This window comes from Taudactylus pleione, unplaced genomic scaffold (genome assembly GCF_031769625.1).
Source record: "Taudactylus pleione unplaced genomic scaffold, aTauple2 ptg000343l, whole genome shotgun sequence".
Taxonomy (NCBI): Eukaryota; Metazoa; Chordata; class Amphibia; order Anura; family Myobatrachidae; genus Taudactylus; species Taudactylus pleione.
Window position 1 is genome coordinate 545,774 of NW_028284744.1, and position 27,434 is coordinate 573,207.

The window sequence follows — 27,434 nt, forward strand, 5'->3', positions numbered from 1 at the left end:
GCTTACACTCTATATTCCAACACATACACACTAGGGGTCACATCACTCCCTGCCCCAGTGCTTACACTCTACATTCCCCATCACATGCTCACACACATACACACTAGGGGTCACATCACTCCCTGCCCCAGTGCATACACTCTATATTCCCCATCACATGGTCACACACATACACACTAAGGGTCACATCACTCCCTGCCCCAGTGCAGCTTACACTCTATATTCTCATCACATGGTCACACACATATACACTAGGGGTCACATCACTCCCGGCCCCAGTGCAGCTTACACTCTATATTCCCCATCACATGGTCACACACATACACACTAGGGGTCACATCACTCCCTGCCCCAGTGCAGCTTACACTCTATATTCCCATCACATGGTCACACACATACACACTAGGGGTCACATCACTCCCTGACCCAGTACTTACACTCTATATTCCCCAACACATGGTCACACACATACACACTAGGGGTCACATCACTCCCTGCCCCAGTGCAGCTTACACTCTATGTTCCCCATCACATGGTCACACACACACACATTAGGGGTCACATCACTCCCTGCCCTAGTGATTACACTCCATATGCCCCATCACATGGTCACACACGTACACACTAGGGGTCACATCACTCCCTGCCCCAGTGCTTACACTCTATACTCCCTATCACATGGTCACACACAAACACACTAGAGGTCACATCACTCCCTGGCCAGTGCTTACACTCTATATTCCCCATCACATGGTCACACACATACACACTAAGGGTCACATCACTCCCTGCCCCAGTGCAGATTACAATCTATATTCCCCATCACATGGTCACACACATATACACTAGGGGTCACATCACTCCCTGCCCCAGTGCTTACACTCTATATTCCCCATCACATGGTCACACACGTACACACTAGGGGTCACATCACTCCCTGCCTCAGTGCTTACACTCTATATTCCCACACATACACACTAGGGGTCACATCACTTCCTGCCCCAGTGCTTACACTCTATATTCCCCATCACATGGTCACACACATACACACTAGGGGTCACATCACTCCGTGCCCCAGTGCTTACACTCTATATTCCCACACATACACACTAGGGGTCACATCACTCCCTGCCCCAGCGCTTACACTCTATATTCCCCATCACATGGTCACACACATACACACTAGGGGTCACATCACTCCCTGCCCCAGTGCTTACACTCTATATTCCCACACATACACACTAGGGGTCACATCACTCCCTGCCCCAGTGCTTACACTCTATATTCCCTATCACATGGTCACACACATACACACTAGGGGTCACATCACTCCCTGCCCCAGTGCTTACACTCTACATTCCCACACATACACACTAGGGGACACATCACTCCCTGCCCCAGTGCTTACACTCTATATTCCCCACCACATGGTCACACACGTACACACTAGGGGTCACATCACTCCCTGCCCCAGTGCTTACACTCTATATTCCAACACATATACACTAGGGGTCACATCACTCCCTGCCCCAGTGCTTACACTCTATATTCCCCATCACATGCTCACACACATACACACTAGGGGTCACATCACTCCCTGCCCCAGTGCATACACTCTATATTCCCCATCACATGGTCACACACATACACACTAGGGGTCACATCACTCCCTGCCCCAGTGCTTACACTCTAAATTCCCATTCACATGGTCACACACATACACACTAAGGGTCACATCACTCCCTGCCCCAGTGCAGCTTACACTCTATATTCCCCATCACATGGTCACACACATACACACTAGGGGTCACATCACTCCCTGCCCCAGTGCTTACACTCTATATTCCCTATCACATGGTCACACACATACAAACTAGGGGTCACATCACTCCCTGCCCCAGTGCTTACACTCTATATTCCCCATCACATGGTCACACACAAACACACTAGAGGTCACATCACTCCCTGCCCCAGTGCTTACACTCTATATTCCCCATCACATGGTCACACACATACACACACTAGGGGTCACATCACTCCCTGCCCCAGTGCAGCTTACACTCTATATTCCCATCACATGGTCACACACATATACACTAGGGGTCACATCACTCCCTGCCCCAGTGCAGCTTACACTCTATATTCCCATCACATGGTCACACACATATACACTAGGGGTCACATCACTCCCTGCCCCAGTGCTTACACTCTATATTCCCCATCACATGGTCACACACATACACACTAGGGGTCACATCACTCCCTGCCCCAGTGCAGCTTACACTCTATATTCCCATCACATGGTCACACACATATACACTAGGGGTCACATCACTCCCGGCCCCAGTGCTTACACTCTATATTCCCCATCACATGGTCACACACATACACACTAGGGGTCACATCACTCCCTGCCCCAGTGCTTACACTCTATATTCCCCATCACATGGTCACACACAAACATACTAGGGGTCACATCACTCCCTGCCCCAGTGCAGCTTACACTCTATATTCCCATCACATGGTGACACACATATACACTAGGGGTCACATCACTCCCTGCCCTAGTGCAGCTTACACTCTATATTCCCATCACATGGTCACACACATATACACTAGGGGTCACATCACTCACTGCCCCAGTGCTTACACTCTATATTCCCCATCACATGGTCACACACATACACACTAGAGGTCACATCACTCCCTGCCCCAGTGCAGCTTACACTCTATATTCCCATCACATGGTCACACACATATACACTAGGGGTCACATCACTCCCGGCCCCAGTGCTTACACTCTATATTCCCCATCACATGGTCACACACAAACATACTAGGGGTCACATCACTCCCTGCCCCAGTGCAGCTTACACTCTACATTCCCCATCACATGGTAACACACATACACATTAGGGGTCACATCACTCCCTGCCCCAGAGCTTACACTCTATATTCCCCATCACATGGTCACACACGTACACACTAGGGGTCACATCACTCCCTGCCCCAGTGCATACACTCTATATTCCCCATCACATGGTCACACACATACACATTAGGGGTCACATCACTCCCTGACCCTGTGCTTACACTCTATATTCCCCATCACATGGTCACATACATACACACTAGGGGTCACATCAATCCCTGCCCCAGTGCAGCTTACACTCTATATTCCCCGTCACATGGTCACACACATATACACTAGGGGTAACATCACTCCCTGCCCCAGTGCTTACACTCTATATTCCCCATCACATGGTCACACACGTACACACTAGGGATCACATCACTCCCTGCCCCAGTGCTTACACTCTATATTCCAACACATACACACAAGGGGTCACATCTCTCCCTGCCCCAGTGCTTACACTCTATATTCCCATCACATGGTCACACACATACACACTAGGGGTCACATCACTCCCTGCCCCAGTGCAGCTTACACTCTATATTCCCATCACATGGTCACACACATATACACTAGGGGTCACATCACTCCCTGCCCCAGTGCTTACACTCTATATTCCCCATCACATGGTCACACACATACACACTAGGGGTCACATCACTCCCTGCCCGAGTGCAGCTTACACTCTAAATTCCCCATCACATGGTCACACACATATACACTAGAGGTCACATCACTCCCTGCCCCAGTGCTTACATTCTATATTCCCCATCACATGGTCACACACATACACACTAGGGGTCATATCACTCCCTGCCCCAGTGCTTACATTCTATATTCCCCATCACATGGTCACACACATACACACTAGGGGTCACATCACTCCCTGCCTTGGTGCTTACACTCTATATTCCCCATCACATGGTCACACACATATACACTAGGGGTCATATCACTCCCTGCCCCAGTGCAGCTTACACTCTATATTCCCCATCACATGGTCACACACGTACACACTAGGGGTCACATCACTCCCTGCCCCAGTGCTTACACTCTATATTCCAACACATACACACTAGGGGTCACATCACTCCCTGCCCCAGTGCTTACACTCTTTAGTCCCCATCACATGGTCACACACATACACACTAGGGTTCACATCACTCCCTGCCCCAGTGCTTACACTCTATATTCCCCATCACATGGTCACACACATACACACTAAGGGTCACATCACTCCCTGCCCCAGTGCAGCTTACACTCTATATTCCCATCACATGGTCACCAACATATACACTAGGGGTCACATCACTCCCTGCCCCAGTGCAGCTTACACTCTATATTCCCATCACATGGTCACACACATATACACTAGGGGTCACATCACTCCCTGCCCCAGTGCTTACACTCTATATTCCCTATCACATGGTCACACATACACACTAGGGGTCACATCACTCCCTGCCCCAGTGCAGCTTACACTCTATATTCCCATCACATGGTCACACACATATACACTAGGGGTCACATCACTCCCTGCCCCAGTGCTTACACTCTATATTCCCCATCACATGGTCACACACATACACACTAGGGGTCACATCACTCCCTGACCCAGTGCTTACACTCTATATTCCCCATCACATGGTCACACACATACACACTAGGGGTCACATCACTCCCTGCCCCAGTGCAGCTTACACGCTATATTCCCCATCACATGGTCACACACATATACACTAAGGGTCACATCACTCCCTGCCCCAGTGCAGATTACAATCTATATTCCCCATCACATGGTCACACACATATACACTAGGGGTCACATCACTCCCTGCCCCAGTGCTTACACTCTATATTCCCCATCACATGGTCACACACGTACACACTAGGGGTCACATCACTCCCTGCCTCAGTGCTTACACTCTATATTCCCACACACACACACACTAGGGGTCACATCACTTCCTGCCCCAGTGCTTACACTCTATATTCCCCATCACATGGTCACACACATACACACTAGGGGTCACATCACTCCCTGCCCCAGTGCTTACACTCTATATTCCCCATCACATGGTCACACACATACACACTAGGGGTCACATCACTCCCTGCCCCAGTGCTTACACTCTATATTCCCCATCACATGGTCACACACATACACACTAGGGGTCACATCACTCCCTGCCCCAGTGCTTACACTCTATATTCCCACACATACACACTAGGGGTCACATCACTCCCTGCCCAAGTGCTTACACTCTATATTCCCCATCACATGCTCACACACATACACACTAGGGGTCACATCACTCCCTGCCCCAGTGCTTACACTCTATATTCCCCATCACATGGTCACACACATACACACTAGGGGTCACATCACTCCCTGCCCCAGTGCTTACACTCTATATTCCAACACATACACACTAGGGGTCACATCACTCCCTGCCCCAGTGCTTACACTCTGTAGTCCCCATCACATGGTCACACACATACACACTAGGGGTCACATCACTCCCTGCCCCAGTGCAGCTTACACTCTATATTCCCATCACATGGTCACACACATATACACTAGGGGTCACATCACTCCCTGCCCCAGTGCAGCTTACACTCTATATTCCCATCACATGGTCACACACATACACACTAGGGGTCACATCACTCCCTGCCCCAGTGCAGCTTACACTCTATATTCCCCATCACATGGTCACACACATACACACTAAGGGTCACATCACTCCCTGCCCCAGTGCAGCTTACACTCTATATTCCCCATCACATGGTCACACACATACACACTAGGGGTCACATCACTCCCTGCCCCAGTGCTTACACTCTATATTCCCCATCACATGGTCACACATGTACATACTAGGGGTCACATCACTCCCTGCCCCAGTGCTTACACTCTATATTCCAACACATACACACTAGGGGTCACATCACTCCCTGCCCCAGTGCTTATACTCTATATATTCCCCATCACATGGTCACACACATACACAACTAGGGGACACATCACTCCCTGCCCCAGTGCAGCTTACACTCTATATTCCCCATCACATGGTCACACACATACACACTAGGGGTCACATCACTCCCTGCCCCAGTGCTTATACTCTATATATTCCCCATCACATGGTCACACACATACACAACTAGGGGACACATCACTCCCTGCCCCAGTGCAGCTTACACTCTATATTCCCCATCACATGGTCACACACACACACACTAAGGGTCACATCACTCCCTGCCCCAGTGCAGCTTACACTCTATATTCCCCATCACATGGTCACACACATATACACTAGGGGTCACATCACTCCCTGCCCCAGTGCTTACACTCTATATTCCCCATCACATGGTCACACATGTACATACTAGGGGTCACATCACTCCCTGCCCCAGTGCTTACACTCTATATTCCAACACATACACACTAGGGGTCACATCACTCCCTGCCCCAGTGCTTACACTCTATATTCCAACACATACACACTAGGGGTCACATCACTCCCTGCCCCAGTGCAGCTTACACTCTATATCCCCCATCACATGGTCACACACATACACACACTAGGGGTCACATCACTCCCTGCCCCAGTGCAGCTTACACTCTATATTCTCATCACATGGTCACACACATATACACTAGGGGTCACATCACTCCCTGCCCCAGTGCAGCTTACACTCTATATTCCCCATCACATGGTCACACACATACACACTAGGGGTCACATCACTCCCTGCCCCAGTGCAGCTTACACTCTATATTCCCCATCACATGGTCACACACACACACACATTAGGGGTCACATCACTCCCTGCCCTAGTGATTACACTCCATATGCCCCATCACATGGTCACACACATACACACTAGGGGTCACATCACTCCCTGCCCCAGTGCTTAAACTCTATATTCCCTATCACATGGTCACACACAGACACACTAGAGGTCACATCACTCCCTGCCCCAGTGCTTACACTCTATATTCCCCATCACATGGTCACACACGTACACACTAGGGGTCACATCACTCCCTGCCTCAGTGCTTACACTCTATATTCCCACACATACACACTAGGGGTCACATCACTTCCTGCCCCAGTGCTTACACTCTATATTCCCCATCACATGGTCACACACATACACACTAGGGGTCACATCACTCCCTGCCCCAGTGCTTACACTCTATATTCCCACACATACACACTAGGGGTCACATCACTCCCTGCCCCAGCGCTTACACTCTATATTCCCCATCACATGGTCACACACATACACACTAGGGGTCACATCACTCCCTGCCCCAGTGCTTACACTCTATATTCCCACACATACACACTAGGGGTCACATCACTCCCTGCCCCAGCGCTTACACTCTATATTCCCTATCACATGGTCACACACATACACACTAGGGGTCACATGACTCCCTGCCCCAGCGCTTACACTCTATATTCCCCATCACATGGTCACACACACACACTAAGGGTCACATCACTCCCTGCCCCAGTGCAGCTTACACTCTATATTCCCCATCACATGGTCACACACATATACACTAGGGGGTCACATCACTCCCTGCCCCAGTGCTTACACTCTATATTCCCCACCACATGGTCACACACGTACACACTAGGGGTCACATCACTCCCTGCCCCAGTGCTTACACTCTATATTCCAACACATACACACTAGGGGTCACATCACTCCCTGCCCCAGTGCTTACACTCTACATTCCCCATCACATGCTCACACACAAACACACTAGGGGTCACATCACTCCCTGCCCCAGTGCATACACTCTATATTCCCCATCACATGGTCACACACATACACACTAGGGGTCACATCACTCCCTGCCCCAGTGCTTACACTCTATATTCCCATTCACATGGTCACACACATACACACTAAGGGTCACATCACTCCCTGCCCCAGTGCAGCTTACACTCTATATTCCCCATCACATGGTCACACACATACACACTAGGGGTCACATCACTCCCTGCCCCAGTGCTTACACTCTATATTCCCTATCACATGGTCACACACATACACACTAGGGGTCACATCACTCCCTGCCCCAGTGATTACACTCTATATTCCCCATCACATGGTCACACACAAACACACTAGAGGTCACATCACTCCCTGCCCCAGTGCTTACACTCTATATTCCCCATCACATGGTCACACACATACACACACTAGGGGTCACATCACTCCCTGCCCCAGTGCAGCTTACACTCTATATTCCCATCACATGGTCACACACATATACACTAGGGGTCACATCACTCCCTGCCCCAGTGCAGCTTACACTCTATATTCCCATCACATGGTCACACACATATACACTAGGGGTGACATCACTCCCTGCCCCAGTGCTTACACTCTATATTCCCCATCACATGGTCACACACATACACACTAGGGGTCACATCACTCCCTGCCCCAGTGCAGCTTACACTCTATATTCCCATCACATGGTCACACACATATACACTAGGGGTCACATCACTCCCGGCCCCAGTGCTTACACTCTATATTCCCCATCACATGGTCACACACATACACACTAGGGGTCACATCACTCCCTGCCCCAGTGCTTACACTCTATATTCCCCATCACATGGTCACACACAAACATACTAGGGGTCACATCACTCCCTGCCCCAGTGCAGCTTACACTCTATATTCCCATCACATGGTGACACACATATACACTAGGGGTCACATCACTCCCTGCCCTAGTGCAGCTTACACTCTATATTCCCATCACATGGTCACACACATATACACTAGGGGTCACATCACTCCCTGCCCCAGTGCTTACACTCTATATTCCCCATCACATGGTCACACACATACACACTAGGGGTCACATCACTCCCTGCCCCAGGGCAGCTTACACTCTATATTCCCATCACATGGTCACACACATATACACTAGGGGTCACATCACTCCCTGCCCCAGTGCAGCTTACACTCTATATTCCCATCACATGGTCACACACATATACACTAGGGTCACATCACTCCCTGCCCCAGTGCAGCTTACACTCTATATTCCCATCACATGGTCACACACATATACACTAGGGGTCACATCACTCCCTGTCCCAGTGCAGCTTACACTCTATAGTCCCCATCACATGGTCACACACATACACACTAGGGGTCACATCACTCCCTGCCCCAGTGCTTACACTATATTCCCCATCACATGCTCACACACATACACACTAGGGGTCACATCACTCCCTGCCCCAGTGCTTACACTCTATATTCCCCATCACATGGTCACACACATACACACTTGGGGTCACATCACTCCCTGCCCCAGTGCTTACACTCTATATTCCCCATCACATGGTCACACACATACACACTAAGGGTCACATCACTCCCTGCCCCAGTGCAGCTTACACTCTATATTCTCATCACATGGTCACACACATATACACTAGGGGTCACATCACTCCCTGCCCCAGTGCAGCTTACACTCTATATTCCCCATCACATGGTCACACACATACACACTAGGGGTCACATCACTCCCTGCCCCAGTGCAGCTTACACTCTATATTCCCATCACATGGTCACACACATATACACTAGGGGTCACATCACTCCCTGCCCCAGTGCTTACACTCTATATTCCCCATCACATGGTCACACACATACACACTAGGGGTCACATCACTCCCTGACCCAGTACTTACACTCTATATTCCCCAACACATGGTCACACACATACACACTAGGGGTCACATCACTCCCTGCCCCAGTGCAGCTTACACTCTATATTCCCCATCACATGGTCACACACACACACATTAGGGGTCACATCACTCCCTGCCCTAGTGATTACACTCCATATGCCCCATCACATGGTCACACACGTACACACTAGGGGTCACATCACTCCCTGCCCCAGTGCTTACACTCTATATTCCCTATCACATGGTCACACACAAACACACTAGAGGTCACATCACTCCCTGCCCCAGTGCTTACACTCTATATTCCCCATCACATGGTCACACACATACACACTAAGGGTCACATCACTCCCTGCCCCAGTGCAGATTACAATCTATATTCCTCATCACATGGTCACACACATATACACTAGGGGTCACATCACTCCCTGCCCCAGTGCTTACACTCTATATTCCCCATCACATGGTCACACACGTACACACTAGGGGTCACATCACTCCCTGCCTCAGTGCTTACACTCTATATTCCCACACATACACACTAGGGGTCACATCACTCCCTGCCCCAGTGCTTACACTATATTCCCCATCACATGCTCACACACATACACACTAGGGGTCACATCACTCCCTGCCCCAGTGCTTACACTCTATATTCCCCATCATATGGTCACACACATACACACTAGGGGTCACATCACTCCCTGCCCCAGTGCTTACACTCTATATTCCCACACATACACACTAGGGGTCACATCACTCCCTGCCCCAGCGCTTACACTCTATATTCCCCATCACATGGTCACACACATACACACTAGGGGTCACATCACTCCCTGCCCCAGTGCTTACACTCTATATTCCCACACATACACACTAGGGGTCACATCACTCCCTGCCCCAGTGCTTACACTCTATATTCCCTATCACATGGTCACACACATACACACTAGGGGTCACATCACTCCCTGCCCCAGTGCTTACACTCTACATTCCCACACATACACACTAGGGGACACATCACTCCCTGCCCCAGTGCAGCTTACACTCTATATTCCCCATCACATGGTCACACACACACACTAAGGGTCACATCACTCCCTGCCCCAGTGCAGCTTACACTCTATATTCCCCATCACATGGTCACACACATATACACTAGGGGTCACATCACTCCCTGCCCCAGTGCTTACACTCTATATTCCCCACCACATGGTCACACACGTACACACTAGGGGTCACATCACTCCCTGCCCCAGTGCTTACACTCTATATTCCAACACATACACACTAGGGGTCACATCACTCCCTGCCCCAGTGCTTACACTCTACATTCCCCATCACATGCTCACACACATACACACTAGGGGTCACATCACTCCCTGCCCCAGTGCATACACTCTATATTCCCCATCACATGGTCACACACATACACACTAGGGGTCACATCACTCCCTGCCCCAGTGCTTACACTCTATATTCCCATTCACATGGTCACACACATACACACTAAGGGTCACATCACTCCCTGCCCCAGTGCAGCTTACACTCTATATTCCCCATCACATGGTCACACACATACACACTAGGGGTCACATCACTCCCTGCCCCAGTGCTTACACTCTATATTCCCTATCACATGGTCACACACATACACACTAGGGGTCACATCACTCCCTGCCCCAGTGCTTACACTCTATATTCCCCATCACATGGTCACACACAAACACACTAGAGGTCACATCACTCCCTGCCCCAGTGCTTACACTCTATATTCCCCATCACATGGTCACACACATACACACACTAGGGGTCACATCACTCCCTGCCCCAGTGCAGCTTACACTCTATATTCCCATCACATGGTCACACACATATACACTAGGGGTCACATCACTCCCTGCCCCAGTGCAGCTTACACTCTATATTCCCATCACATGGTCACACACATATACACTAGGGGTCACATCACTCCCTGCCCCAGTGCTTACACTCTATATTCCCCATCACATGGTCACACACATACACACTAGGGGTCACATCACTCCCTGCCCCAGTGCAGCTTACACTCTATATTCCCATCACATGGTCACACACATATACACTAGGGGTCACATCACTCCCGGCCCCAGTGCTTACACTCTATATTCCCATTCACATGGTCACACACAAACACACTAGAGGTCACATCACTCCCTGCCCCAGTGCTTACACTCTATATTCCCTATCACATGGTCACACACATACACACTAGGGGTCACATCACTCCCTGCCTTGGTGCTTACACTCTATATTCCCCATTACATGGTCACACACAAACACACTAGAGGTCACATCACTCCCTGCCCCAGTGCAGCTTACACTCTATATTCCCCATCACATGGTCACACACGTACACACTAGGGGTCACATCACTCCCTGCCCCAGTGCTTACACTCTATATTCCAACACATACACACTAAGGGTCACATCACTCCCTGCGCCAGTGCAGCTTACACTCTATATTCCCCATCACATGGTCACACACATACACACTAAGGGTGACATCACTCCCTGCCCCAGTGCAGCTTACACTCTATATTCCCATCACATGGTCACACACATTTACACTAGGGGTCACATCACTCCCTGCCCCAGTGCAGCTTACACTCTATATTCCCCATCACATGGTCACACACATACACACTAGAGGTCACATCACTCCCTGCCCCAGTGCTTACATTCTATATTCCCCATCACATGGTCACACACATACACACTAGGGGTCACATCACTCCCTGCCCCAGTGCATACACTCTATATTCCCCATCACATGGTCACACACATACACACTAGGGGTCACATCACTCCCTGCCCCAGTGCTTACACTCTATATTCCCATTCACATGGTCACACACATACACACTAAGGGTCACATCACTCCCTGCCCCAGTGCAGCTTACACTCTATATTCCCATCACATGGTCACACACATACACACTAGGGGTCACATCACTCCCTGCCCCAGTGCTTACACTTTATATTCCCTATCACATGGTCACACACATACACACTAGGGGTCACATCACTCCCTGCCCCAGTGCTTACACTCTATATTCCCCATCACATGGTCACACACAAACACACTAGAGGTCACATCACTCCCTGCCCCAGTGCTTACACTCTATATTCCCCATCACATGGTCACACACATACACACACTAGGGGTCACATCACTCCCTGCCCCAGTGCAGCTTACACTCTATATTCCCATCACATGGTCACACACATATACACTAGGGGTCACATCACTCCCTGCCCCAGTGCAGCTTACACTCTATATTCCCATCACATGGTCACACACATATACACTAGGGGTCACATCACTCCCTGCCCCAGTGCTTACACTCTATATTCCCCATCACATGGTCACACACATACACACTAGGGGTCACATCACTCCCTGCCCCAGTGCAGCTTACACTCTATATTCCCATCACATGGTCACACACATATACACTAGGGGTCACATCACTCCCGGCCCCAGTGCTTACACTCTATATTCCCCATCACATGGTCACACACATACACACTAGGGGTCACATCACTCCCTGCCCCAGTGCTTACACTCTATATTCCCCATCACATGGTCACACACAAACATACTAGGGGTCACATCACTCCCTGCCCCAGTGCAGCTTACACTCTATATTCCCATCACATGGTGACACACATATACACTAGGGGTCACATCACTCCCTGCCCTAGTGCAGCTTACACTCTATATTCCCATCACATGGTCACACACATATACACTAGGGGTCACATCACTCCCTGCCCCAGTGCTTACACTCTATATTCCCCATCACATGGTCACACACATACACACTAGGGGTCACATCACTCCCTGCCCCAGTGCAGCTTACACTCTATATTCCCATCACATGGTCACACACATATACACTAGGGGTCACATCACTCCCTGCCCCAGTGCTTACACTCTATATTCCCCATCACATGGTCACACACATACACACTAGGGGTCACATCCCTCCCTGCCCCAGTGCAGCTTACACTCTATATTCCCATCACATGGTCACACACATATACACTAGGGGTCACATCACTCCCGGCCCCAGTGCTTACACTCTATATTCCCCATCACATGGTCACACACAAACATACTAGGGGTCACATCACTCCCTGCCCCAGTGCAGCTTACACTCTACATTCCCCATCACATGGTAACACACATACACATTAGGGGTCACATCACTCCCTGCCCCAGAGCTTACACTCTATATTCCCCATCACATGGTCACACACATACACATTAGGGGTCACATCACTCCCTGACCCTGTGCTTACACTCTATATTCCCCATCACATGGTCACACACATACACACTAGGGGTCACATCACTCCCTGCCCCAGTGCTTACGCTCTATATTCCCTATCACATGGTCACATACATACACACTAGGGGTCACATCACTCCCTGCCCCAGTGCTTACACTCTATATTCCAACACATACACACAAGGGGTCACATCTCTCCCTGCCCCAGTGCTTACACTCTATATTCCCATCACATGGTCACACACATACACACTAGGGGTCACATCACTCCCTGCCCCAGTGCAGCTTACACTCTAAATTCCCCATCACATGCTCACACACATATACACTAGGGGTCACATCACTCCCTGCCCCAGTGCTTACACTCTATATTCCCTATCACATGGTCACACACAAACACACTAGAGGTCACATCACTCCCTGCCCCAGTGCTTACACTCTATATTCCCTATCACATGGTCACACACATACACACTAGGGGTCACATCACTCCCTGCCTTGGTGCTTACACTCTATATTCCCCATTACATGGTCACACACAAACACACTAGGGGTCACATCACTCCCTGACCCAGTACTTACACTCTATATTCCCCAACACATGGTCACACACATACACACTAGGGGTCACATCACTCCCTGCCCCAGTGCAGCTTACACTCTATATTCCCCATCACATGGTCACACACACACACATTAGGGGTCACATCACTCCCTGCCCTAGTGATTACACTCCATATGCCCCATCACATGGTCACACACGTACACACTAGGGGTCACATCACTCCCTGCCCCAGTGCTTACACTCTATATTCCCTATCACATGGTCACACACAAACACACTAGAGGTCACATCACTCCCTGCCCCAGTGCTTACACTCTATATTCCCCATCACATGGTCACACACATACACACTAAGGGTCACATCACTCCCTGCCCCAGTGCAGATTACAATCTATATTCCTCATCACATGGTCACACACATATACACTAGGGGTCACATCACTCCCTGCCCCAGTGCTTACACTCTATATTCCCCATCACATGGTCACACACGTACACACTAGGGGTCACATCACTCCCTGCCTCAGTGCTTACACTCTATATTCCCACACATACACACTAGGGGTCACATCACTTCCTGCCCCAGTGCTTACACTCTATATTCCCCATCACATGGTCACACACATACACACTAGGGGTCACATCACTCCCTGCCCCAGTGCTTACACTCTATATTCCCACACATACACACTAGGGGTCACATCACTCCCTGCCCCAGCGCTTACACTCTATATTCCCCATCACATGGTCACACACATACACACTAGGGGTCACATCACTCCCTGCCCCAGTGCTTACACTCTATATTCCCACACATACACACTAGGGGTCACATCACTCCCTGCCCCAGTGCTTACACTCTATATTCCCTATCACATGGTCACACACATACACACTAGGGGTCACATTACTCCCTGCCCCAGTGCTTACACTCTACATTCCCACACATACACACTAGGGGACACATCACTCCCTGCCCCAGTGCAGCTTACACTCTATATTCCCCATCACATGGTCACACACATATACACTAGGGGTCACATCACTCCCTGCCCCAGTGCTTACACTCTATATTCCCCACCACATGGTCACACACGTACACACTAGGGGTCACATCACTCCCTGCCCCAGTGCTTACACTCTATATTCCAACACATACACACTAGGGGTCACATCACTCCCTGCCCCAGTGCTTACACTCTACATTCCCCATCACATGCTCACACACATACACACTAGGGGTCACATCACTCCCTGCCCCAGTGCATACACTCTATATTCCCCATCACATGGTCACACACATACACACTAGGGGTCACATCACTCCCTGCCCCAGTGCTTACACTCTATATTCCCATTCACATGGTCACACACATACACACTAAGGGTCACATCACTCCCTGCCCCAGTGCAGCTTACACTCTATATTCCCCATCACATGGTCACACACATACACACTAGGGGTCACATCACTCCCTGCCCCAGTGCTTACACTCTATATTCCCTATCACATGGTCACACACATACACACTAGGGGTCACATCACTCCCTGCCCCAGTGCTTACACTCTATATTCCCCATCACATGGTCACACACAAACACACTAGAGGTCACATCACTCCCTGCCCCAGTGCTTACACTCTATATTCCCCATCACATGGTCACACACATACACACACTAGGGGTCACATCACTCCCTGCCCCAGTGCAGCTTACACTCTATATTCCCATCACATGGTCACACACATATACACTAGGGGTCACATCACTCCCTGCCCCAGTGCAGCTTACACTCTATATTCCCATCACATGGTCACACACATATACACTAGGGGTCACATCACTCCCTGCCCCAGTGCTTACACTCTATATTCCCCATCACATGGTCACACACATACACACTAGGGGTCACATCACTCCCTGCCCCAGTGCAGCTTACACTCTATATTCCCATCACATGGTCACACACATATACACTAGGGGTCACATCACTCCCGGCCCCAGTGCTTACACTCTATATTCCCCATCACATGGTCACACACATACACACTAGGGGTCACATCACTCCCTGCCCCAGTGCTTACACTCTATATTCCCCATCACATGGTCACACACAAACATACTAGGGGTCACATCACTCCCTGCCCCAGTGCAGCTTACACTCTATATTCCCATCACATGGTGACACACATATACACTAGGGGTCACATCACTCCCTGCCCTAGTGCAGCTTACACTCTATATTCCCATCACATGGTCACACACATATACACTAGGGGTCACATCACTCCCTGCCCCAGTGCTTACACTCTATATTCCCCATCACATGGTCACAAACATACACACTAGGGGTCACATCACTCCCTGCCCCAGTGCAGCTTACACTCTATATTCCCATCACATGGTCACACACATATACACTAGGGGTCACATCACTCCCTGCCCCAGTGCTTACACTCTATATTCCCCATCACATGGTCACACACATACACACTAGGGGTCACATCACTCCCTGCCCCAGTGCAGCTTACACTCTATATTCCCATCACATGGTCACACACATATACACTAGGGGTCACATCACTCCCGGCCCCAGTGCTTACACTCTATATTCCCCATCACATGGTCACACACAAACATACTAGGGGTCACATCACTCCCTGCCCCAGTGCAGCTTACACTCTACATTCCCCATCACATGGTAACACACATACACATTAGGGGTCACATCACTCCCTGCCCCAGAGCTTACACTCTATATTCCCCATCACATGGTCACACACATACACATTAGGGGTCACATCACTCCCTGACGCTGTGCTTACACTCTATATTCCCCATCACATGGTCACACACATACACACTAGGGGTCACATCACTCCCTGCCCCAGTGCTTACGCTCTATATTCCCTATCACATGGTCACATACATACAAACTAGGGGTCACATCACTCCCTGCCCCAGTGCAGCTTACACTCTATATTCCCCGTCACATGGTCACACACATATACACTAGGGGTAACATCACTCCCTGCCCCAGTGCTTACACTCTATATTCCCCATCACATGGTCACACACGTACACACTAGGGATCACATCACTCCCTGCCCCAGTGCTTACACTCTATATTCCAACACATACACACAAGGGGTCACATCTCTCCCTGCCCCAGTGCTTACACTCTATATTCCCATCACATGGTCACACACATACACACTAGGGGTCACATCACTCCCTGCCCCAGTGCAGCTTACACTCTAAATTCCCCATCACATGGTCACACACATATACACTAGGGGTCACATCACTCCCTGCCCCAGTGCTTACACTCTATATTCCCTATCACGGTCACACACAAACACACTAGAGGTCACATCACTCCCTGCCCCAGTGCTTAAACTCTATATTCCCTATCACATGGTCACACACATACACACTAGGGGTCACATCACTCCCTGCCTTGGTGCTTACACTCTATATTCCCCATTACATGGTCACACACAAACACACTAGAGGTCACATCACTCCCTGCCCCAGTGCAGCTTACACTCTATATTCCCCATCACATGGTCACACACGTACACACTAGGGGTCACATCACTCCCTGCCCCAGTGCTTACACTCTATATTCCAACACATACACACTAAGGGTCACATCACTCCCTGCGCCAGTGCAGCTTACACTCTATATTCCCCATCACATGGTCACACACATACACACTAGGGGTCACATCACTCCCTGCCCCAGTGCTTACGCTCTATATTCCCTATCACATGGTCACATACATACACACTAGGGGTCACATCACTCCCTGCCCCAGTGCAGCTTACACTCTATATTCCCCGTCACATGGTCACACACATATACACTAGGGGTAACATCACTCCCTGCCCCAGTGCTTACACTCTATATTCCCCATCACATGGTCACACACGTACACACTAGGGATCACATCACTCCCTGCCCCAGTGCTTACACTCTATATTCCAACACATACACACAAGGGGTCACATCTCTCCCTGCCCCAGTGCTTACACTCTATATTCCCATCACATGGTCACACACATACACACTAAGGGTCACATCACTCCCTGCCCCAGTGCAGCTTACACTCTAAATTCCCCATCACATGGTCACACACATATACACTAGGGGTCACATCACTCCCTGCCCCAGTGCTTACACTCTATATTCCCTATCACATGGTCACACACAAACACACTAGAGGTCACATCACTCCCTGCCCCAGTGCTTACACTCTATATTCCCTATCACATGGTCACACACATACACACTAGGGGTCACATCACTCCCTGCCTTGGTGCTTACACTCTATATTCCCCATTACATGGTCACACACAAACACACTAGAGGTCACATCACTCCCTGCCCCAGTGCAGCTTACACTCTATATTCCCCATCACATGGTCACACACGTACACACTAGGGGTCACATCACTCCCTGCCCCAGTGCTTACACTCTATATTCCAACACATACACACTAAGGGTCACATCACTCCCTGCGCCAGTGCAGCTTACACTCTATATTCCCCATCACATGGTCACACACATACACACTAGGGGTCACATCACTCACTGCTCCAGTGCTTACACTCTATATTCCCCATCACATGGTCACACACATACACACTAAGGGTGACATCACTCCCTGCCCCAGTGCAGCTTACACTCTATATTCCCATCACATGGTCACACACATGTACACTAGGGGTCACATCACTCCCTGCCCCAGTGCAGCTTACACTCTATATTCCCCATCACATGGTCACACACATACACACTAGAGGTCACATCACTCCCTGCCCCAGTGCTTACATTCTATATTCCCCATCACATGGTCACACACATACACACTAGGGGTCACATCACTCCCTGCCCCAGTGCATACACTCTATATTCCCCATCACATGGTCACACACATACACACTAGGGGTCACATCACTCCCTGCCCCAGTGCTTACACTCTATATTCCCATTCACATGGTCACACACATACACACTAAGGGTCACATCACTCCCTGCCCCAGTGCAGCTTACACTCTATATTCCCCATCACATGGTCACACACATACACACTAGGGGTCACATCACTCCCTGCCCCAGTGCTTACACTCTATATTCCCTATCACATGGTCACACACATACACACTAGGGGTCACATCACTCCCTGCCCCAGTGCTTACACTCTATATTCCCCATCACATGGTCACACACAAACACACTAGAGGTCACATCACTCCCTGCCCCAGTGCTTACACTGTATATTCCCCATCACATGGTCACACACATACACACACTAGGGGTCACATCACTCCCTGCCCCAGTGCAGCTTACACTCTATATTCCCATCACATGGTCACACACATATACACTAGGGGTCACATCACTCCCTGCCCCAGTGCAGCTTACACTCTATATTCCCATCACATGGTCACACACATATACACTAGGGGTCACATCACTCCCTGCCCCAGTGCTTACACTCTATATTCCCCATCACATGGTCACACACATACACACTAGGGGTCACATCACTCCCTGCCCCAGTGCAGCTTACACTCTATATTCCCATCACATGGTCACACACATATACACTAGGGGTCACATCACTCCCGGCCCCAGTGCTTACACTCTATATTCCCCATCACATGGTCACACACATACACACTAGGGGTCACATCACTCCCTGCCCCAGTGCTTACACTCTATATTCCCCATCACATGGTCACACACAAACATACTAGGGGTCACATCACTCCCTGCCCCAGTGCAGCTTACACTCTATATTCCCATCACATGGTGACACACATATACACTAGGGGTCACATCGCTCCCTGCCCTAGTGCAGCTTACACTCTATATTCCCATCACATGGTCACACACATATACACTAGGGGTCACATCACTCCCTGCCCCAGTGCTTACACTCTATATTCCCCATCACATGGTCACACACATACACACTAGGGGTCACATCACTCCCTGCCCCAGTGCAGCTTACACTCTATATTCCCATCACATGGTCACACACATATACACTAGGGGTCACATCACTCCCTGCCCCAGTGCTTACACTCTATATTCCCCATCACATGGTCACACACATACACACTAGGGGTCACATCACTCCCTGCCCCAGTGCAGCTTACACTCTATATTCCCATCACATGGTCACACACATATACACTAGGGGTCACATCACTCCCAGCCCCAGTGCTTACACTCTATATTCCCCATCACATGGTCACACACAAACATACTAGGGGTCACATCACTCCCTGCCCCAGTGCAGCTTACACTCTACATTCCCCATCACATGGTAACACACATACACATTAGGGGTCACATCACTCCCTGCCCCAGAGCTTACACTCTATATTCCCCATCACATGGTCACACACATACACATTAGGGGTCACATCACTCCCTGACCCTGTGCTTACACTCTATATTCCCCATCACATGGTCACACACATACACACTAGGGGTCACATCACTCCCTGCCCCAGTGCTTACGCTCTATATTCCCTATCACATGGTCACATACATACACACTAGGGGTCACATCACTCCCTGCCCCAGTGCAGCTTACACTCTATATTCCCCGTCACATGGTCACACACATATACACTAGGGGTAACATCACTCCCTGCCCCAGTGCTTACACTCTATATTCCCCATCACATGGTCACACACGTACACACTAGGGATCACATCACTCCCTGCCCCAGTGCTTACACTCTATATTCCAACACATACACACAAGGGGTCACATCTCTCCCTGCCCCAGTGCTTACACTCTATATTCCCATCACATGGTCACACACATACACACTAGGGGTCACATCACTCCCTGCCCCAGTGCAGCTTACACTCTAAATTCCCCATCACATGCTCACACACATATACACTAGGGGTCACATCACTCCCTGCCCCAGTGCTTACACTCTATATTCCCTATCACATGGTCACACACAAACACACTAGAGGTCACATCACTCCCTGCCCCAGTGCTTACACTCTATATTCCCTATCACATGGTCACACACATACACACTAGGGGTCACATCACTCCCTGCCTTGGTGCTTACACTCTATATTCCCCATTACATGGTCACACACAAACACACTAGAGGTCACATCACTCCCTGCCCCAGTGCTTACACTCTATATTCCCTATCACATGGTCACACACATACACACTAGAGGTCACATCACTCCCTGCCCCAGTGCAGCTTACACTCTATATTCCCCATCACATGGTCACACACGTACACACTAGGGGTCACATCACTCCCTGCCCCAGTGCTTACACTCTATATTCCAACACATACACACTAAGGGTCACATCACTCACTGCGCCAGTGCAGCTTACACTCTATATTCCCCATCACATGGTCACACACATACACACTAGGGGTCACATCACTCACTGCCCCAGTGCTTACACTCTATATTCCCCATCACATGGTCACACACATACACACTAAGGGTGACATCACTCCCTGCCCCAGTGCAGCTTACACTCTATATTCCCATCACATGGTCACACACATGTACACTAGGGGTCACATCACTCCCTGCACAAGTGCAGCTTACACTCTATATTCCCCATCACATGGTCACACACATACACACTAGAGGTCACATCACTCCCTGCCCCAGTGCTTACATTCTATATTCCCCATCACATGGTCACACACATACACACTAGGGGTCACATCACTCCCTGCCTTGGTGCTTACACTCTATATTCCCCATCACATGGTCACACACATATACACTAGGGGTCATATCACTCCCTGCCCCAGTGCAGCTTACACTCTATATTCCCCATCACATGGTCACACACGTACACACTAGGGGTCACATCACTCCCTGCCCCAGTGCTTACACTCTATATTCCAACACATACACACTAGGGGTCACATCACTCCCTGCCCCAGTGCTTACACTCTTTAGTCCCCATCACATGGTCACACACATACACACTAGGGTTCAAATCACTCCCTGCCCCAGTGCTTACACTCTATATTCCCCATCACATAGTCACACACATACATACTAAGGGTCACATCACTCCCTGCCCCAGTGCAGCTTACACTCTATATTCCCATCACATGGTCACCAACATATACACTAGGGGTCACATCACTCCCTGCCCCAGTGCTTACACTCTATATTCCCTATCACATGGTCACATCACTCCCTGCCCCAGTGCAGCTTACACTCTATATTCCCATCACATGGTCACACACATATACACTAGGGGTCACATCACTCCCTGCCCCAGTGCTTACACTCTATATTCCCCATCACATGGTCACACACATACACACTAGGGGTCACATCACTCCCTGACCCAGTGCTTACACTCTATATTCCCCATCACATGGTCACACACATACACACTAGGGGTCACATCACTCCCTGCCCCAGTGCAGCTTACACTCTATATTCCCCATCACATGGTCACACACATACACATTAGGGGTCACATCACTCCCTGCCCTAGTGATTACACTCTATATGCCCCATCACAAGGTCACACACGTACACACTAGGGGTCACATCACTCCCTGCCCCAGTGCTTACACTCTATATTCCCTATCACATGGTCACACACAAACACACTAGAGGTCACATCACTCCCTGCCCCAGTGCTTACACTCTATATTCCCCATCACATGGTCACACACATACACACTAAGGGTCACATCACTCCCTGCCCCAGTGCAGATTACAATCTATATTCCCCATCACATGGTCACACACATATACACTAGGGGTCACATCACTCCCTGCCCCAGTGCTTACACTCTATATTCCCCATCACATGGTCACACACGTACACACTAGGGGTCACATCACTCCCTGCCTCAGTGCTTACACTCTATATTCCCACACACACACACTAGGGGTCACATCACTTCCTGCCCCAGTGCTTACACTCTATATTCCCCATCACATGGTCACACACATACACACTAGGGGTCACATCACTCCCTGCCCCAGTGCTTACACTCTATATTCCCCATCACATGGTCACACACATACACACTAGGGGTCACATCACTCCCTGCCCCAGTGCTTACACTCTATATTCCCCATCACATGGTCACACACATACACACTAGGGGTCACATCACTCCCTGCCCCAGTGCTTACACTCTATATTCCCACACATACACACTAGGGGTCACATCACTCCCTGCCCCAGTGCTTACACTCTTTAGTCCCCATCACATGGTCACACACATACACACTAGGGGTCACATCACTCCCTGCCCCAGTGCAGCTTACACTCTATATTCCCATCACATGGTCACACACATATACACTAGGGGTCACATCACTCCCTGCCCCAGTGCAGCTTACACTCTATATTCCCCATCACATGGTCACACACATACACACTAAGGGTCACATCACTCCCTGCCCCAGTGCAGCTTACACTCTATATTCCCCATCACATGGTCACACACATACACACTAGGGGTCACATCACTCCCTGCCCCAGTGCTTACACTCTATATTCCCTATCACATGGTCACACACATACACACTAGGGGTCACATCACTCCCTGCCCCAGTGCTTATACTCTATATATTCCCCATCACATGGTCACACACATACACACTAGGGGACACATCACTCCCTGCCCCAGTGCAGCTTACACTCTATATTCCCCATCACATGGTCACACACACACACTAAGGGTCACATCACTCCCTGCCCCAGTGCAGCTTACACTCTATATTCCCCATCACATGGTCACACACATATACACTAGGGGTCACATCACTCCCTGCCCCAGTGCTTACACTCTATATTCCCCATCACATGGTCACACACGTACATACTAGGGGTCACATCACTCCCTGCCCCAGTGCTTACACTCTATATTCCAACACATACACACTAGGGGTCACATCACTCCCTGCCCCAGTGCTTACACTCTACATTCCCATCACATGCTCACACATATACACACTAGGGGTCACATCACTCCCTGCCCCAGTGCAGCTTACACTCTATATCCCCCATCACATGGTCACACACATACACACACTAGGGGTCACATCACTCCCTGCCCCAGTGCAGCTTACACTCTATATTCCCATCACATGGTCACACACATATACACTAGGGGTCACATCACTCCCTGCCCCAGTGCAGCTTACACTCTATATTCCCATCACATGGTCACACACATATACACTAGGGGTCACATCACTCCCTGCCCCAGTGCTTACACTCTATATTCCCCATCACATGGTCACCCACATACACACTAGGGGTCACATCACTCCCTGCCCCAGTGCAGCTTACACTCTATATTCCCATCACATGGTCACACACATATACACTAGGGGTCACATCACTCCCTGCCCCAGTGCTTACACTCTATATTCCCCATCACATGGTCACACACATATACACTAGGGGTCACATCACTCCCTGCCCCAGTGCAGCTTACACTCTATATTCCCATCACATGGTCACACACATATACACTAGGGGTCACATCACTCCCGGCCCCAGTGCTTACACTCTATATTCCCATCACATGGTCACACACATATACACTAGGGGTCACATCACTCCCTGCCCCAGTGCAGCTTACACTCTATATTCCCATCACATGGTCACACACATATACACTAGGGGTCACATCACTCCCTGCCCCAGTGCTTACACTCTATATTCCCATCACATGGTCACACACATATACACTAGGGGTCACATCACTCCCGGCCCCAGTGCTTACACTCTATATTCCCTATCACATGGTCACACACAAACACACTAGAGGTCACATCACTCCCTGCCCCAGTGCTTACACTCTATATTCCCCATCACATGGTCACATACATACACACTAGGGGTCACATCACTCCCTGCCCCAGTGCTTATACTCTATATATTCCCCATCACATGGTCACACACGTACACACTAGGGGTCACATCACTCCCTGCCCCAGTGCTTACACTCTATATTCCAACACATACACACTAGGGGTCACATCACTCCCTGCCCCAGTGCTTACACTCTACATTCCCCATCACATGCTCACACACATACACACTAGGGGTCACATCACTCCCTGCCCCAGTGCATACACTCTATATTCCCCATCACATGGTCACACACATACACACTAGGGGTCACATCACTCCCTGCCCCAGTGCTTACACTCTATATTCCCATTCACATGGTCACACACATACACACTAAGGGTCACATCACTCCCTGCCCCAGTGCAGCTTACACTCTATATTCCCCATCACATGGTCACACACATACACACTAGGGGTCACATCACTCCCTGCCCCAGTGCTTACACTCTATATTCCCTATCACATGGTCACACACATACACACTAGGGGTCACATCACTCCCTGCCCCAGTGCTTATACTCTATATTCCCCATCACATGGTCACACACAAACACACTAGAGGTCACATCACTCCCTGCCCCAGTGCTTACACTCTATATTCCCCATCACATGGTCACACACATACACACACTAGGGGTCACATCACTCCCTGCCCCAGTGCAGCTTACACTCTATATTCCCATCACATGGTCACACACATATACACTAGGGGTCACATCACTCCCTGCCCCAGTGCAGCTTACACTCTATATTCCCATCACATGGTCACACACATATACACTAGGGGTCACATCACTCCCTGCCCCAGTGCTTACACTCTATATTCCCCATCACATGGTCACACACATACACACTAGGGGTCACATCACTCCCTGCCCCAGTGCAGCTTACACTCTATATTCCCATCACATGGTCACACACATATACACTAGGGGTCACATCACTCCCGGCCCCAGTGCTTACACTCTATATTCCCATTCACATGGTCACACACATACACACTAAGGGTCACATCACTCCCTGCCCCAGTGCAGCTTACACTCTATATTCCCCATCACATGGTCACACACATACACACTAGGGGTCACATCACTCCCTGCCCCAGTGCTTACACTCTATATTCCCCATCACATGGTCACACACAAACATACTAGGGGTCACATCACTCCCTGCCCCAGTGCAGCTTACACTCTATATTCCCATCACATGGTGACACACATATACACTAGGGGTCACATCACTCCCTGCCCTAGTGCAGCTTACACTCTATATTCCCATCACATGGTCACACACATATACACTAGGGGTCACATCACTCCCTGCCCCAGTGCTTACACTCTATATTCCCCATCACATGGTCACACACATACACACTAGGGGTCACATCACTCCCTGCCCCAGTGCAGCTTACACTCTATATTCCCATCACATGGTCACACACATATACACTAGGGGTCACATCACTCCCTGCCCCAGTGCTTACACTCTATATTCCCCATCACATGGTCACACACATACACACTAGGGGTCACATCACTCCCTGCCCCAGTGCAGCTTACACTCTATATTCCCATCACATGGTCACACACATATACACTAGGGGTCACATCACTCCCTGCCCCAGTGCTTACACTCTATATTCCCCATCACATGGTCACACACATACACACTAGGGGTCACATCACTCCCTGCCCCAGTGCAGCTTACACTCTATATTCCCATCACATGGTCACACACATATACACTAGGGGTCACATCACTCCCGGCCCCAGTGCTTACACTCTATATTCCCCATCACATGGTCACACACAAACATACTAGGGGTCACATCACTCCCTGCCCCAGTGCAGCTTACACTCTACATTCCCCATCACATGGTAACACACATACACATTAGGGGTCACATCACTCCCTGCCCCAGAGCTTACACTCTATATTCCCCATCA

The 27,434-nt window shown here is 49.8% G+C and overlaps 1 protein-coding gene across 2 annotated transcripts in view; it reads right to left on the reverse strand.

Annotated features, from left to right (window-relative positions):
• ERCC2 (ERCC excision repair 2, TFIIH core complex helicase subunit) overlaps positions 1 to 27,434 on the reverse strand; it is a 426,580-nt gene that overhangs the window by 277,210 nt on the left and 121,936 nt on the right. The gene's annotated exons all lie outside the window — the stretch shown is intronic.